The sequence below is a fragment of the Lactuca serriola genome, chromosome 1 (assembly GCF_051521515.1).
Source record: "Lactuca serriola cultivar US96UC23 chromosome 1, Lser_US96UC23_V15, whole genome shotgun sequence".
In the NCBI taxonomy this organism is placed as follows: Eukaryota; Viridiplantae; Streptophyta; class Magnoliopsida; order Asterales; family Asteraceae; genus Lactuca; species Lactuca serriola.
Window position 1 is genome coordinate 86,712,350 of NC_136408.1, and position 13,367 is coordinate 86,725,716.

General features: G+C 31.2%; 1 long non-coding RNA gene across 1 annotated transcript; it reads right to left on the reverse strand.

Moving 5' to 3' along the window:
* Positions 1 to 8,271: 8,271 nt before the first annotated feature.
* On the reverse strand, positions 8,272 to 9,625 carry LOC145069823 (uncharacterized). The gene is made up of 3 exons (XR_013689689.1): positions 9,120 to 9,625; positions 8,642 to 8,794; positions 8,272 to 8,495 (listed from the first exon to the last, which is right to left on the reverse strand). It is a non-coding gene; the product is annotated as an uncharacterized LOC145069823 (long non-coding RNA).
* Between the last annotated feature and the right edge of the window lie 3,742 nt (positions 9,626 to 13,367).

A 13,367-nucleotide genomic window follows, 5' to 3' on the forward strand; every position in this document is an offset into this window, starting at 1 on the left:
TTATAAGCATCAAAATGGACGTTTTATTCGAAGATATGATGCATAATGTGAAATTCATTGTTACAAGGGCGAATGGTCGAACTTTTGATTTCATAGTCGCAAATTTTCCTCTCATTAATCTGTATGCCTTATACAAATGGCTCTTCTTTTGAAAGATAAAAATTCTTCATACCTTCGAGAAACAGAACCTGAAGTTTTTCGACTGGGAGTGGCTCACATCAAGATTTTCTTGGAGAATTATTATGAGTGTTTGGCACTTACAGATGTGGAGCTAGCTACAATGAAAGGATTAGAAGTCAAACTACCCATGGCACCAACCAAGTCTCAACAAGAGTTTAAGAAATATGTTGATGGGGAAATTTGTTTGAAACCATTTGGTATGGTTTTTGCTGGAAAAGACAAAGCTGGAAAATCCAAAAGATTTTTGTTCCAGGCTTGTGAAGTCGAAAGATATACAACGTCCCAATATACGAACTTCATTGTTCGTATGAATAATTGTAAGAAAAATAACGAAGGGGATAAGAAGGAGCTGAAAAAGATTATATCTTGGTACACGGAAGTTCGAAGGGTTATGATGTATGTCATTCAAATTCTTACAACCTGAGAAGTCGACTTCATTCCAAAGGGGGAGATTGTAAGAGTCGAAGACATGTTGTAATGAGTCGAAGACTTTACCCTTTGTGTATTCTGTAATATATTTACTAAGACGTCTAAATGTTCGAAGCTTAAATGCAATGTATTTGTATTTTTTTTATACTTTCCTGTTCCCTATAAATAGGAACTTTACTTAGAGTTAGATAAGAAGTCTTTACAGAACTTGTCTTTGTACTCTCTGTAAAACTGTGAAAGTATAATAGAGCTGAAAGAGGATCATATTTACATCTAGTGTTTTTTCATATCGTTTTTACTATGATTTGATTCTCATTACTCGATTAACGATTCATCAAATGTTATGATGTTTTTTGATGCACATGTATTCATCTAAAACTATATTTTGTTTCCGTATTATGCTTTATTTTCTTTTTTGACGTATGTGACTTGATGTAAAACTTATAGTTATGTGTTGTTTTAATGTATTTAGATTGATCTATAACTTATTTTTATATGTATTTTTAATGTTTGAACTTGTAGACGTCAAATTCATGATTTATGTATGTATATATGTATAGAAAATAAGAAAAAAAAAGATGAAAATTATAGAAACCGGTTGACCTGGCGGTCGAACCGGTTAAATCGGAAATCGGATTGGAAAATGAGAACATACCATAGGACATTTACCTCTCTTTTCCCTCCATCTTATAATGGCTTCTGTGACATCCCCTAATTTCTCGGCCAGAAAAGACCGATTTAATTTATGCTTTTTAAAATAAAATCCTGAGAAATCTTTTTAAAAGATGTTGCGGAATTGGTCCCCAAACAACATATGATAAAAGTTTATCAAAACCCTTCATTAAGAAGGTATACATTTTCCATATATATCAAAACCTCAGGATGTCATGTTCCGATACAGATCAAAAGCATAAACAAGACATTATAAGCCTTTCAACAGTTATTTACAACTACTGGTCTATAATCCAAAAATCTCTCGTCGTCCTCCGACTATGCTCGGGGTCCACTACCTGTAACATAAAAACTGAGTGGGTCAGGCTTGGGAGCCTGGTGAGCATATAGGGTTTTCAACCCACAGTAATAATAAACTTTATTAAGTTCACCAATCAACAATAACTCTGATTACCCATTCCCGTTATCCTCACTTTACGTCCCTAAACATTTTTCACAAGGGACCTAGCCTAAAGAATATCATCGGGATGGACACTACTGCTAAGGGGTTTCCTTAGCCATACATGTCCTAAAGGCAACCATGAGGGGGATGGAGTACAACGAATGAACACTCTTAGCTCATTAACACCTACAGGTTGCGGACCTGCTAATGTTTCCCACTGGACTGTCTAGAAAGTCCGTGGTCGTCATCCAAACTCCGCTAGATGACTGGATCTCAAAACACATCGAGGCCTCTCATCAATTTTATTTTATCACACATCACTATCTACCCATGTTCTACCCAATATATTTGTAGATAAAAATACTTATACAATTTAAAACTTGTATAAAACATCAACTTGACAGTCACCTCAAATAAACAATTAATATATTTACACATAACACGTATTATAAGGTAAATACTTCATATCTATGTGTAAAATGAAAGTGACTATACACTCACTTGATTTGATGATAATCGGGCAGCAATTCGTTTCCTAAAACGATTGTTTCTAATAAAACCGGGAGTTTTATTGAGAAACCGGGATCTGCAAAGGTCGGGCTTCGAAACCGAAAAGATAAATTTTTCGGGCTTCTCGGGCACTGCATGGAGTATTCCGGGGTTTATAATTGATATCGGGGCTTTGGGGGATGTTAAGATGAAAGAAATATGGGTTTAGGGGCTAAAATGACAAGATTCCAAAATATATTCGGGAGGTCTCGCACATGGCTCGCACATGGTCTGCGCATGCGAGGGGCTCACTGTCGCCTCCTGATTGGACCGCGGTCTAGTCGAGGCTTTGAACGTGGCTCCTTCTGCGAGGCTCGGACGAATGAGTCACTACACACGCGTCGGATGCGAGGCTTGCCACCGAAGTTTATACGTGTAGTCAGCGGATTGGACCGCAACTCGGACTCGGAAGGACATGACACGCCTCGCCGGGTGGCTTCGTGACTCAGCAGCTCAGATACGTGGCGCGTTTTGAGCGAGGGTGAGGTGGCCGAAGTCCACATGTGCGAAATTCCTCGGTTTTGGGGATTTTTCTCGTTTTTCGCGCCAAAACTTCTAACATCCATAACTTTCGCATACGAGCTCCATTTTTTACGTTCTTTATATGCACGCGTAGCTAAAATTACGCTCTACAACTTTCGTTTAGACTCTGTTGGCTAATTTTGACTTTAATTTTTTTATTATTATTTTTAACAGACCGGGACAGGAAATCCGTTAAAAATTCATAACTTCTTCATCCGACGTCCGTTTTCGTCAGAATTTTTACCGTTGTGCTACTAATAACAAGACCTTCAATTCTTGTTTAGGTTGTGTCGGCTAAAAATCGCTCGATCTAAAATTCAAGTTTTTAGCTGTCTACTGCTAAGCTGAAACTTCGAAAAATCATAACTTCTTCATACGAAGTCAGATTTGGGCGTTCTTTTTATCGAACTTCTCGGTTTAACGAATACTACAACTTTCGTTTAGATTACTAAGGCTAAAAAGTAGTTTATCAAAAACTCACTTTTTACGACATTCGGCACCATGCCGGTTTTGTCGCGAAACTTCGACAGGTCATAACTTCTTCGTTATAACTCGGATTTCGGCATTCTTTATATCCCCGAAATCCTTGTTGCAACCGCTACAACTTTATGTAAAGATATTGGGTTATCTCACACTTTAATTTTGATGCTTATTTTTATTCTTAATTAATTAAGCCCTAATAATTAAGCATAAAACACATAATTCACATAATTCCTTTTCATTTCTTCAAAATGAGTTACAAAGGTTAACCTAGACTATCACCTCAATATAAATGACTAGGCTAGAAACACGAGTGTTACAACTTCTCTTCTATATTGCTTCTGGTGGTATACATCTCCTAAGACAATATTTTTATTTTCAGTTTTATCATTTATTACTTCCTTTTCTGAGTTGAGCACAATTATTGCTTTATGCTTCTTATCTCCATATCTATCAGTTGAACCTAGAGGAACTCGTTTTCTGCCGGAATAACAAAATGATCCCCCATATTAATTTTAAAAGCGGAAAAAAACTAAAACCGAAGAGCTAGTTGGGGTAAGAAGAAGCAACAATACAAAAATTGAAACAGCAAGTATATTTTTTTTTTCTGTTTTCTTTTTATGAAATGCAATAAAATTAAAATCTAATTTTTGGAACCATTAAGAATATTTTTTAGAGACAGAAAACACAAAAAGGATATTAGAAAACAAACCGGATCTTTGTTGATGATGAATATATGGGGGAATCGTTATAACAGAGAGGTTTCAGATTATAGATTTCTTTCCTGAAAAGAAAAAACAAGCAATAGAAACTGCTTATAGTTAGATGATTTCTCATTAAAAACGAAAATTTGGAATGAGGGAATAGTTTATTAAGACGAATAAATGAAATCACCGGTTGAAATTTCAAAACCCTTATGACTTCAGGACCTTAGAATCAGAAACAGAAAATAAACCACCATTAAAATAAAGATTGATCGATGAAGTCACCTGGCTAAATGAAAAGTCAATCAGACAATATCCTTCAAAGCTGCCTGCTAATCCAATGATAGAGGCAGATTATCAGTTATCGAAACGTAAATTAGAATGTGGGGTGCAAACAGTTCACAAAAAACCAGTGGTATGGAGTTGAGGCATCAATATGAAACAACAATTATGCTTCTTATCTGCCAAAAAAAACCAATCGATTGATCAATTACAGAGGAGCTCTGGTGAAATTGGCAAACGTCGGTATATTGGGTTGTTGGGTAGAGAGAGGTGATGGAGGTAGTAGTGTAGTGAGAAAGTAGGGAAGCGTTGGAGGAGGTGAATGGAAGCGTGGAGGTGAAAAGACGACTTTTCAAACGGTGGCACATTGTCCCATCTAGAGGTCCCTCCAGGCAGAAAAATGTTAAAAAGTCTGCTTCAAATCAACAAAAAAATAGCCGAAAATCGAAGGAAAATCCAAAAAAAGTCTACACTTATTAAGCATGGTGTTTATTTGAGTGGATGAATTTTCATGAAAAGAAAGGATAGAGATACAGGGAATTCCTTCGGGAAAGAAGCTTTGGAACAAGTGAATCTAAATAAGGGATAAGATAATACCTTTAAATAAAATAATAATAATATTAATAATGATAAATTAATAAATAAAGTAAATGAGGGATAACATAATACCTTTAAATATAATAATAATAATAATAATAATAATAATAATAAATCCTATCTAATAAATGAAAATAATTTTGCCACATGTCACTCTCTCATTAACTTTGGCACATGTCATTTTTTGGTATTTTTGATTAAATGTTTTTTCCATTTGTCATTTCTTATTTTTTATCTTTTCTTAATTAACACATCATATTTACACATCAATTAATAGTTACTTTAATTAAAAATAACCAATAAATTACAATATTACTACTCATATAATATTTAATATGTTTCCTTTTAATTTTAAATTTCAAATCTAAAATTTTAAATTTAAATAATTTTTTGTTTAAACTTTCATATTTAATTTTTTGTTTTATCAAACCCGTATAACATATGGGTCTCACACCTAGTAAATAAATAAATAAATATAGTACTTGGTTTATTTGTGGAGGAGGTTTTCATCAAAAGAGAGGATAAACATAAATACATAATACTACCTTTAAAGGAAAAAAAATTACCTTTAAAGACACCCCCAGATTTTTACATGCACACTCTAAAATCCCACAAAATTGCTTGAAAAATCCTTAGAATTCAAAAAAAAATCAAACATAATTCCTAAACTTCCTTCCAAACTTACTTTCCTTAGATTCTAGAGCAAGGGGCGAACTTATATATATATATATATATATATATATATATATATATATATATATATATATATATATATCCCCTAATAAATGAAAATGTTATTGCCACATGTCACATTCTCATTCGTTTTGCCACATGTAATTTTGTGGTAATTTTAAATTAATTTTTATTCCACATGTCATTTTATTGTTTTTCCATTTTATTAAATTCCACATAATATTAAATGTAATAATAAATGCATATCAATTTCATTTATGAATTTTCCTTCTAATTTCAAAATTACCAAGTTAAAGTTTTATTAATTTCTTTTAATTATTTATCTAGATTATTTCTATAAATTTAAAAGAGAAAAAAAAACACTTGAATTTTTATAATTCAATATTTTTTTTTCATTTTTCTTATAGATTCAAACTTCTTAAATGTTTAGAATTTTATATTTAATTTTTATTTTAAATAAACCCATGTAATACATGGGTCTCACACCTAGTATATATATATATATATATATATATATATATATATATATATATATATATATACACTAGTCGTTACCCGCACAAAACGGCGACAGCAAATAGTTTCATTTGACAGTTAGTTCTATACTGAAACATGTTATATTTCAAGAAACACAAAACAAATATATCATTATCGGTCGGTTTTCTAGATAGTTGTAACTTGTAACTCTCACAATAGATTTTTAGTATACATGGTATTTTGTTACCCTTTCTAGCGGTTATTTGTTTCTTTCAGCAAGTAGATTCGGGATAAAAATAAAAGGACGTTTGAAAAACACAAAATATCGTTACCATTCGGTGATTATGTCAAATTACAAAGTATACGCAACACACCGAAGAAAATTTAATTATGAAAAGATTAAATGTCTTTTATCTATTGTAATGGTATATTCGGATTTGTTCAAGTAATATTTCATAGTTGTGAACATTGGGAGAGTGTACCAGCTCTTGAAACCAAAATCATTTGGAATTACCAATTTTGAAACTGAAACTCATGTGGATAGGTGGTGGTTACATAAATTTGGATTTGCTATGGATCAAACCGAATTCTAGTTTTCGTTCCTTTTTTAGACTCGCTACTTGATAGCTATCCACCATGACCGGTTGTGGAACTAATATTTAAAAACCTTTGGATATTTATAACCAAAGAGATTAAGTATAAATATAATAAAGAACATTTTTGATTTTTTATATACTAAAACTAACATAATTATAAAAAAAAAATTCCATTGGTCATAATTAATTCACTTTTCCATTATTTTCTTATTTTTCTTTCGAACTCATAATTTTCTTTCAACAAATGGTAATTTAATTCGTTTATTCTTTTTTTTTTTATTACAACATCACTTTCATATTTGTAAATGTAATGTTTTCAGTTTCTTATTATTATAAGCATTTTTATCTTTAAAAATATTCCTAATTGTAGCATTTGTGATATAACTTATACCAAGCCTAAGATTTGAACTTTGTTGATTAACAACCCGGTTCAACTACTCTTTATTGGAATTACATTGTTGTTTTCGATCCTTTCATCCACTGCCAACTTTTTATGGGTTTTTCAGCTAATCTAAATGCTCTTTTTTTTATGCAGGAGATAAACATAGATATCATTTATTTAATTAATAGAGCATCTTACTTTCATTCCTTTCAATTATAAGATTGTGCTTTTATGAATGTCCTGAAGTACATTGCTATTTAATGGTTTAATTGAATGGTGTGCAAAGGTGTTTAGGTGATATAGCACAAAATGAGTCAAACCCTATCAAGAAAAGTAAGAACTTATAAATAACAATAACTCTAACGTAAGTTCATATTAGTCATTATAAAGTAAGAACTTATAATACCAACATAATATACCTTCCTCCAATCCAGGTTTAGCCTTATTTTCTATAAATACGAAAAAACTTATATCAAAATCGAATTCGGAAACCCCAAAAGTTTTTAGTTCACTGTTTTAGCTAGCCCAAACTGGGTGCCACTAAAACCCACTCCCTGTTTTACCAATTGCTTTCAACTTTTAGCAAAAAAAAACATCATACATGTAGATCCAAAGTTGAGAACTAACTACAGGTTTTATCATCTTCAACAGATCATAAATGTGTACGATAATTAGGGTCTAAAGAAAGAGCCTTCTACAATACGTAGTTTCCTTATCTTGTCATTATCTTGTGCCTGCAAAATAAAAATAAAGTTTAAATATGGAACAAAATTACAATAGGTGTACAGAAAAGTATAATATTAGTTTCTTTATTTTACACTTTTGGTCTTCTTAAGTAAATTAATTCTTCAGTCCAAAATATGCTTTTTTTTAGTTCACTGTGTTCTGGATCAAGGCGCATCCCTTTCTGTTATGCATGTGGAAAATAATTACATGTTCACTAATCACTATAAGAAAACACTTAAATTATTATTTTCATTTAGTTTCAGATTATAAAGAAAATAAACCTTGTAGCAACATCATTGTCAACTAAATAATAATAGGCACGACCATGCAAGAAGCAATACCTCTAGATAGATTATCCTCATCATCTTTAAGCATATATCCCGATTCTGAAATTACCCCTAAATAATCCTTGGCAGCTAGTAATAGATTGAGCTCCAATTGTTTGTCCTGCCACATGGATCATGTATTTTAATATGAAGAAGAAACACACTAAATGAAATGAAAAATGAAAAGGTTGGAATATATGAGTTGTTACCTGTGAGCATGTAGGAGAAAAACAAGAACCACTTTATCAATGAAAACAAAAGCTTTAGCGTAATTGTAATCGGCATGTTCAAAGAGATTGTTGGTTGCATCTAAAGCATCATCTGCTTGATGTAACTAAGAAAGCTCCTTCTCCACGACTGAATTTTCAGGCTTCATTTCAAGAAAATTTGTATAGCTCTCCTATGATTCCTTGTATCTAGATGATAACCAAAAATCCCCTGAATCATATAACTTTCTAATCAGGAATGACAAGAAAAAATTTCTTCAACCAATTGGGGGTCCCAACTGTTTTTATTTCTCAGGAGATAGAATGCCAATTGAATTGAAATTGTGAGAATAATGTATTTGAAGTTTAAAGAAGAACCTGCACAGGTGACCAAGAACTGAAGCTCGACTCCAGTATGCTTCAGAAAGCTTCGGATATGGTTAAGATCATTTATTACATCACTATAACGTTTCACCTTTATATTACGTGAAGCTCTCTCATAAAAGTCAGTAGCAACCGCTATGTTTCCATCTGGAATGCCATAAGCAAATTCATACCATTAGTTGTGCAATTAATGATCGTCAAAGAATAGAAGAATCTAAGGCAATCCCTTTTTACCTTTAAATTTTAGGTACAAATCAATATATAAAATCACTTTGATTTTTAGCTACAAATCAATAATAAAATCACATAAGCTCTAATTCAAATTCGAAATCCCAAAGTTCAGGCCCGGAAAACACTTAACCAGTATATCAAATCGCAATCAAAACAACCACTCATCGAAAGTTCATGAACTAAACTGGCTATAACGAAAACATTCATATAAAATATTAGAAAAGATTCAGGATCATATTACCTAGGGAAAAATGAGTTGTTGAAGAGCAAAGATGAATTGGATGATGAATACATAGACTAACCCTCTCAATGCTACCAAATCCATATCTGAGACCATCTTCAATACCTTCATCGTCACATTACAACGTGTTTTTGTATGATATATAAGTACACACCTTATGTATGTACGGGAAATTTGGGAGATGGAGAGGAAGATCATAGGTGGTGTGAGGGCTAGGGTTTTTTATATTGAAGATGAGATTGTAGAGAGATAGAGGGTTTTTGATTTTGAAATGGAGATCCTGGAACGAAGTTAAAGTAGGTGCGATTTGAATGAGTCTCTCTATTTGAATGATTCTCCCATGTTTTAAGCAAAATGTGATTTAAATTGAAAATTAACGGGTCAAGATAAGGTATTTAAAATGAAACTGACATGTATTGCATTGGATGTTTGTACTATTAGCTTAACGGTTTGGACGTCTTAAATCTATTTTTAGAAATAGTAAGGTTTGTATAATAATATAGTAAGATATATATATATATATATATATATATATATATATATATATATATATATATATAACACCCAAACATCAAGGGGCATAAAAGTCATATCTTCAATTTTCCATTGCAGAGTTAATGGACAAAATATCATGAGAAGCACTAAATTCTACGTGACAAATGTCATCTCCACTTAAATTAGGAAGAAATTTTGCTCATAAAAGAAATTTGACAACTTTAAGCCATAATTTTTTTTGCTATTGGCAAAACAAATAACTTTGCCAAATTACTCTCCTGCAAAAAGGTGAGTTTTGAAAAACTTGATTTTACTCATTTATCTCTCCATGGACTCTTTGACCAATATTTCACCCACATGTGAAATAAAGAAAAACCAAAATAAAAAATGTTAACAGAGAGAGATTACAAATACACATACCTTTTCACCATGTTCAACAACATATCCATTGGAACCAAAGGGTTAAATGTCACATGACTGATATATGCATAATTATAAAATTACCCTTTTCTGGTGATGTTCTATAGAAGAGGCACTACACACAAGACCAAATATATTTTTATTGACAAAAAAGGGATTTGATTTCAAGGAGGTGTGTTTGCATATCATTACAAAAAGCAATTAGTGGTACACCACTTAAAGACTTATCATCCTCACTCAAAACGTAATAAGTCAATAGGAGAAACAAAGAATGGAATCAATTATTCCCAAATGAACAAACATATAAAATTTGAGTAACATTTTATTAAAGGTTTCATCATTCAACTTTTTTTTTTGACTACATGTATCAATTGCTTAAATCGAATTAAGCAATCAAACACTTGGAAATAAAAAGAGAATTTTGGCAACAGTTTTTAAAACTATAATCGTTCTCACTGTTAGTTACCTGAGACATTTCTGTTGTTGGTTGTGAATGTTGGTGTTTTACTTGCATGTATTTTACCTTGAGATAACAAAAACAAAATAATGTTTACTTTATGGATCCAAATTTTACCAGACCTTAATATGACCGACTCTTAGAAAATAACCACCAAAGTTATATGTGTGAGAAAGAGAAGGATGTTCGTATCTATAACTTTTTGGTGGTTATGAAGTTTGGTCTTCACACAAAAACCCATACAAAAATACACACATAAATAAACACATATACACACAAGAAACATTATTTCAGAAAAAATAATAAAGAATCCAGATTCTGACTAACAAAAATACAAAATATTAGTAGTAGGTCTTTTGTGGGCTAGAGGTTTACCCAAGGATAGTCTGAGGAGTTGCACCGGAAAATGAAAAGCACGAATAAAGTGTGAACAAACCTAGCCCTGTTTCTGTTCATCCAAATTGAGATGACTGATCACAAAAACGTGATTTACCTTATATGTCAATAATAGAACATACACAAAATTAAGGATCGTCGTAGGAGAAATAAAATCAATCAAAAAATCAAATAGAAGCTTAAACTTGCAATTGATTAGAAATATCAGATGACGAAAACCTGAAATCCAAGGTTTGAGAGGTTGGGTATTCTGATTTTCATTACACAATTATGGTGGAGGTGATGAGAAGATTATTTATTGAATAAAACCCTAGTGAGGAATCAATTAGGGATTTAAAATTTGAATCTGGCCATGATTTTAGGATCAAACCTATGATTGTGCAAGAAATCCCGAAGAATGAGGGTACCGTGAGCGGGAAAAAAATTCATAGATTGTATAAAGATGACACGTGGATTGTAGGAGATGTAAAAGGCGGACACATTGCATTTAGGAGAGTGTTTTATTGGGCATATATATATATATATATATATATATATATATATATATATATATATATATATATATATATATATATATATATATATATATACTTATTTTATAGCAAATTATAAACCAAGAATTTTGATATGTTTTTTGTAATTTTTAGTAGATATATAACTTAATAAATATTAAAAAAAAAAAAAATAACCGACCAATAACACAAGAAGAGGAATAGGCTCCCTTACCCTTTTCCGACACTCTCTAAACTATAGTGGCGGTATGATGTTCCAATACGAAGGAAAACATATTTCCCTTCTTTCCCGTCGCCTTATTTTGAAAAGGAGTTGTAGAACTATGTTATATTTTATATCCTTTTTACCCACATTTTTTTTAATGTTACATATTTAACCCTTAAATATTATATATTTTTCCGTTCAGTTTTTATTTCTATTTTTATTTATATCTTTCACCATTAAACAATTTAGCTTTTATCGTTATCATATATTATACATAAATTAATTTAGTCCATAAAACTATCCACATTTGTAAAAAAATATGTTTGTTCGGTTGATAGATTAATAAAAAATAAATAAAAGAAACCCAACGATGCACCAAATATGTCTTCGTATCAAACATCATTCGCACTATTTTTTATTAATTGTTTTCCCATTATTTAATAAGTAAAATAAATATATGATTTTTTTATAAAATTTAATTTTAAAAAATCAATAAAACCATATTCATTGAAATTAGATTTCTTATCTTCTAGGCATGTGTATTATTAAAAAAATTTAATATTATAAATATTATAATTTTTCTCTCTAAAAATAGACATAATATCGACTTATTTGCATATCCAATTCTGATTTTTTATTTCTTGGGTTGTAAACGAACCAAACATTAAGTGAACCGTTCGACGGGAAGTTCATCTATGTCCGTTTAATTAATAAATATGATAAAAAAGTAACATTTTTAATGATGTTTATTTGAATAAAAAGGAATAACAAAATATATTTATTTAATAAAAAATGATTTGGTTGAGTTGTTAATGAGAATGGAAGTTTAGATTTAGTTAAGTTATATATGTTTATGAAAGATAAATTATTTTTTCAATGAATAGTTTGGTTGGATTGGATTATGAATGAAGATAGTCTAATATATGATTATAGCTTAAGTATAATTTTTAACAACTTACATCATTAAATAGATCTTAGAAATATCTTCAAATATATACCAATATTGAATATATTACAACGTTACGTAATTACAAGACCAATTAAAAATGATATTACAATACAAAGTAAACATAAATTACAATAATAGTTAAACACTAACTAACACGATTAATTAAAAATGTTACAAAGTTCACTTCGCATTGAATCTTTGTTGTGAATTTGGACAACTTTTTTTTATATGAACGGACACAAAGCTGCAACTACTATTAGCTTAATGCTTAAAAGAAATCAACAATGGGGCTCGGATAGTTCAAGATTCAGAGAGATCTCCACAAAGAAAGATTAAAGATCTTAGTTCCTGCCCCCTCCCCAAGCTGGCCCTAGTCCTTATTTAAACATAAACAGAAATCACTGTACTAGGAAACTTAATCACAAAAATAAAGTCTATAATTAACTTTAATTATATTACTAATCGCCCCTTGCGTCGCGTCTCTTATAAACTCGGCCTCATCTCTCCTGATTCGTATCACTTTTCTATTAATTAAGACCAGGTTGGTGGCATAATCTACATTTGCAAGGTTTGTTAGGATGACGAATGTCCATCGCATTATGAAATCAATTTGAACCCTCCGGCCTTGATGATCGGAAAGTCTTAAATCATCTACTTTAATCTTCAAATCCAACTCCAACCAATAATCAACATGAGAAAGTGGGACAAAAGAAGACGTATATTGTTGTCTATATGTCATAGTAGTGTACACAGTATTTACAATAGACAGAGGGTTATCTCCTCTATAACTGCAAATTGCAATATCATGCGAACA